Here is a 6,000-nt window from a genome sequence, read left to right as displayed (position 1 = left end):
ATATTGATATCATATCGATATCATATATGATTGAACTTAATCATCTATGATACTCTGTCAGTATATTGATACCCTATCAATACCATATAGGATTGGACTTTTTTTTAAAGAAATAAATAAGAAATAATTAAGAGAAATTATTAAAGTCACAATCTTATTTATTAAAGTCTAAATTAGTAGAAAATATATTCTTTGTGATACTCCATCGGTATATTGATACCATATCGATATCATATAGGACTGAGTTTAGTCCTTTGTGATACTCTGTCGGTATATTGCTACCCTATCGAGATTATATAAGATTGAACTCTTTTTTAAAAAATAAATAAGAAACAATTAAGAGAAAATTATTAAAGTCGCAATCTTATTTATTAAACTCTAAAGTAGTGGAAAATATATTTTCATATTTTTTGTTCTCTTTTTGCAAATGTAAAAAAAAACATGTATCTAAATTATGACTATTTTTTAAACTAATTTTAAATTAAAATATTGTAGAATTGAAACATACCTCAATGATACCACGACAATATTTAGATATATCGTACTAGTATCATGGATGATTGAGTAATCTAACTGAAGGACTGAATCAAATCTCAATGAAAACACTACTCAATTACTCATTGATACCACCAGAGTATATTATATACTTTGATGGTATCAAGGAGGAAGAAACAATCCTTCAATGAAGACAATGATAAATTACTCTTTTATATTGTAATAGAGGGAAAAAAAGGATGGACGCTGACGTCATCTCATGAATTATATGTCACGCCCCGAGCCTATACCCTGGGCGGGACCGGCACTCGGAGACCATTGCTGGCCCCAAGCGAACCCTTGGCCTGTCTTTCTTAACTCAGCGGAAACCTAACTCAACAGAATAACTTAAAGCAATGCAAGTTTACACAACAACTTAACTTATAAGAATCCGGCCACAAGGGCATCTCGAATCTCAAAATAGATATTTACATATATACATAGAAGAGAGACTCAAAACTAACTGACTGACTGTCTATGAAGCCTCTAACATACTGAGATGGATGTTGGGACAGACCCCGCAACATCCTAAAAGAACAAAACTAAGTACACAAAATAGTTTAGTCCTCCGGAATGTAAGGAGGCTCACCACTGACTCTGGAGTGCTCAGCTGGATCAACGATGTGCAGGATGTTGATCCGGGGTACCTGTATCTGCATCATAATAAGATGCAGGCCAACTGGCATCAGTATATGGAATGTACGAGTATGCAAGCTGGAAAGCTAAACCACGACTTAAGCTTGAAAGGAAAACAAGAGAGAATACTTACCTTGACTTTATTCGACTCATGAATAATCGAACTCAAAATAGAAAGAAATAAGACACATGCAATATATATATATAGCTTACAAAACAATGTAGACAACTTAGTTTGTTAAGGATAAAACGATAACAAATTCAACTTTACTTATATAAAAATAAGATAGCTTTTGTGGGAGGTTCTTTAACCGACAACCACCACTATGAGCCCTAGTGATGATACAACGTCTTACCTCACGTTGCCCGAGGACCATCCTATACCTTGCCGTGATATAGGACCTTACTTTTGCTTAGTGGATCCACTAGCCAAATCTTACATGATCATCTAAAAAAAATGATACGTCAAGTCCCATGTTGGCGCATGGTTCTTATGGAGAGTTGAATTAATATGAACTCGTGTCCCCAATTCGGTGCTCAATACTACTCCCAAAAATACTTTGGCTCATGCTTTTAAATTAACTTCTTTCTTTGATTGAGATAATTACTCAAAACTTAGCCCAAAGGCTCTTGTGGAAAACATGGTTCCTTCCTTACTTAAATGTAAAAACATTTATAAACTTCTTCGGGAATACTTAGTTCCCTAATAGCTTTTAAGAAAATGGACTCAACTTTAAACTCTTGACTTAACTTGAAATCCAAGACTCTTACTCGACTTGAAACTTGAGACTCTTTTCTTGACTTGGAACTCAACACTCTTGCTTGATTTTGAAACTTGAAACGAAGTTAAAATGTTCAATAACGACTCTTGAAAAGCTTGGAGGACTTGCTTGAACTTACTTCTTAACACTCCTTGACTTGACTCTAACTTCACCTTAGCTTGATACTAACTCGCCTTGAATTGAATTATGAATTCAAGGTGTATGATCACACGTATTTAGATGAGTTCGGGATGTTTAGAAACACTTTGGGGTGTTGGAAACAACTAGGGAACGTATGTATAACACCTAGGAACATGCATGAGAAAGCATGGAAAGAAAGAGGGAACATGGCGTCCTTGGCGCTCTGCAAGGCGCGGAGCGCCAGCCCTTGCAGCTCAGAGGGCCAGCTGAGGCGCTCTGCAGGGCGCAGCGCCCCAAGGGGTGAAGGTCAGAGCACTTCTTGGGGCGCTCTACAAGGCGCGACGCACCACCCCTTTTCTCCGACAATTTCGACTTTTCTCCCTCTTTACTCCAACTCTAAACCTTCTAATCTTCAAGGTTTCCAACCCCAAACATTTAGAATCATAAATCCCTCAATATTCAACAGATTACAACTCAAAAACCAACCGGAAACATGTCCCAAATCACAAGGGACTTCAACAACACAATCAACAATATCAACAACACAACCATCAACTTCAACAACACAACTAATCCTATTTCCCAATAATAAAATGAGTTGGGGGTGTGGGGGAAAGGATCAACCCACACTAAGAACTCACATACCTTGATAGGGATCACCCCCGACGAAAATCCACAATGATCTCGACGAATCTTGTTGATCTCCTCTTCTTCTCTTCTTCTTCTCCTTCTTCTCTTCTTCTCTTCACTCAAGCCCTAGCTTTCTCTCTTTTAAAATGGAACAAAATGATCCAAGTATCAGCCTAACTCAACAATATAACCTCAAAAGAAATAGCTAGGGAAAAGACCAAAATGCCCTTAATTTTTCCGGACAGATTTTCCTGCCAATTACCCAACTTCTAAAAGGCATAACTCGCTCATACGAACTCGGAATTGAGCAAACTCGGCGGCGTTGGAAAGATCATTTCACAAGCTTCACAACCATAACTGGAACTACTCCTAACTCATCTTGAGCTAGAAGTTATGACTGCTCAAAGTTGGCCAAAAATTCATTTTTCCACACTTAGCCAAATTTTCCAGATTTTCAAATTCTTTCCAAAATTGACTATTTCCGATTCTAAGCCTCTTCCAAGATATTTCAAATTGTCGGATGTTACATTATATGTCATTTTAAAATAAAAGACAGTATAAAAGTAATGAAGTATTTAAGGATAAATATTTTACTTCTGGTGTATAAGTGTTCTTTTCCCTATTAATAAAGGTCTAAAGGCATATAATTGTACGTCACATGCCTTTTATCCAAGTTATTTTTTGCAATATTCTCATTTTAATTTTTTTCCAATTCGTTATATATTTGAAAATTACGTAAAAGAATATATAAATTATAATAATTAACAACTTGAAATATCAAAAAAATAAAATGGATTAATTCTCGAAATTCTATATGTGCCAAATAAATTAGAATATCGGTGCCACATAAAATGGGATATAGAAAATAACATGTATTATGTGAAAATGACGTCAAAAGTACATAAGTCTCAATAATTAATGACTTGAAATATATACAAAACATATAAAAAAAATTATTGACTCTTACATTTGTTCTCTTTTTGCAAATGTAAAAAAAAAAATTGTATCTAAATTATGACTATTTTTTAAATTGATTTTAAATTAAAATATTGTAGAATTGAAACATACCTCAATGATACCACGACAACATTTAGATATACCGTAGTAGTATCATGGATGATTGAGTAATCTAATTGAAGGACTGAATCAATTCTCAATTAAAAACTGCTCAATTATTCATTGATACCACCAGAGTATATTATAGGTGTAACACCCCAGAAATTTTTTGAGCTAAGACTCGAACCGTTCTTAGTAGTGAGTGAGAGTTTTGCAAGGAATTTAAAATTTCTTGAGTATTAAGGTCACTAGATGTAGCACCTTGAGTTTCAAGAAGAACTAAAGAGAGTTCATTCAAGTCATTCCTAGTTTTTCTTAAGTTTTGGGTCAACTTCAAACAGCCATAACTCCTAGTACAGGATGAGTTAGGTGAGCTACAAGATAGAAAATTAAAGCCCTTCGAGTCCTCTTTCCAACCCACTGAGTTTGCTCAATTTCGAGTTCTGAGTAAGAAGTTATGACTGATTTACTAACGTCACGCAAACCAGGCAGCAGCTCCGTGATAGCTCTGTGACAGGAGCCAACACGGACCTCACTTCTTGGTGAAAGTTCTTTCCGACTCCCAGCTCATTTTATTTATTTCTTTAAGGGTATTTTAGTCCTAAAAACCCTTAGGAGGTCATCTAAATTTCCCTAATCGAGTAGAAAATTAGTTTTCTTAAATCAAAACCCTCTCATCCAATCCAAAGATTCTGCGCTCAAGAAATTCAAGAAACGCTAAGGCTAGGGTTCATCTCTCAAGATTTTCCTTCAAGTGCTGCAAGAAGATGGTTCTTTCAGGTATGTAAGCTTCCATAGTGTTGGGTTTGTTCACCCACACGCCAATCAAGTTAATTTCAGCTTTAAATTCGTTCTAAAAGTTGAAGCTTTGATGTTCTTGTTATGTATTCATGAATTTTCTTTCGTTCTTGAATGGGCTGAGATTGAGGAGTTCTTGAGGTTAATGTGTCGATTTATAGAGGGGTTAGAGTTAGATTCTAGCGTATATGTGTTAGGTATCTAAATCTAAAGAGAGATTGAGAAAAAGAATCAAATTTAGGCGAATTGGGGTTAGAAAATGAAGAAGAAATTTCGTCGGTCAAAATTTGACGTTGGTTGCACGTCACGGGGCAGGTTCCCAGATTTGGGAATTTCTGTTTTGCGTCGCAGAGCTGACACGGAGTGTTCTGCCTCAAAAGCTGTTTTCGAAACAAAATTTTAAAAGCCTCTCCGCGTCGCGGACCCACTCTCAAATATTGGTTTTCGGTCTTTTCTCATGTTTAGCTATCTAAAATCATTCCTAAACATCATGAGATCTTTCCTATCATAAATCACAACCTTGAATCCATAATTCAAGTTCAAGGTAGAGTTAAGAGTTAAGTTTTTGAGAATTCTTTTGAACATTCTAAGAAAGTCCTTTTGAGGAATCTTCTATAATTTTTAATAACTTGTTTCAAGACTCGAGCAAGTGAGTACGAGTGATGCGAATGTATTCATGAGTCTACTTTATCATTACAAGATCCTCCATATCATGAAGCATAACTCTTGAATTCATAATTCACATTCAAGAGAGAGTTAAGAGTAGAGTTCAAGAAAGCTTTTGAGTTCAATTGTAAATCCTTCAGATCAACTATCGCTTTGAACTAAGTTATGAGGAAGTAATTTAGAGAATGAGAAGAGTCATATGCATAAGTTCCATGTTGTTATGTAGATCATCGAGTCGAGTTGTTTCATGCCTATAACTTCGCATAAACGTCGTAAGTTGAGTATCCTTCAGAGAAGTGGTATCTTCAAGTTCTAAGCCTTTAAGTGTTGAGTTCCTAATCTCTTTTGAGAAGTATATTTGAGTCATTGAGTTGAATATTTGATGCTCATAATTCCGCATGAACATTATAAGTCGAACCGTCTTGAGATGAGAAGTATCTTTGAGTCATTGAGTTGAGTAGTTCATGCTCATAATTCCGCATGAACTCTGAGTTGCATTCTAGAAATGAGTAGTATTAGTGAAGTTCTTGAGTTCCAAGTATTTGAGTTCTATCTATGGTTATTGAAAACCTTGCATTGAGTCGTTCAAGTCCATTATTCGGCGTGAACCATATTTTTAAGAAGTCTTTTACAAACGTCTTAACTTTGTTTTGAGACATAAGTTTTGAGTTCAGTAAAGAGTAAAGTTGAAGTTCTTTTCTTCAAAGAAGTATATGGGGACTATGTATTCCCAGAGAGATTTAAAATGTTGTCACATTTAAATAAGGACGGAAACTGA

Source organism: Solanum verrucosum, unplaced genomic scaffold (assembly GCF_900185275.1).
Source record: "Solanum verrucosum unplaced genomic scaffold, falcon-dt-bn FXZP01000153.1, whole genome shotgun sequence".
NCBI lineage: Eukaryota > Viridiplantae > Streptophyta > Magnoliopsida > Solanales > Solanaceae > Solanum > Solanum verrucosum.
Note: the sequence above shows the minus strand (reverse complement) of the source record.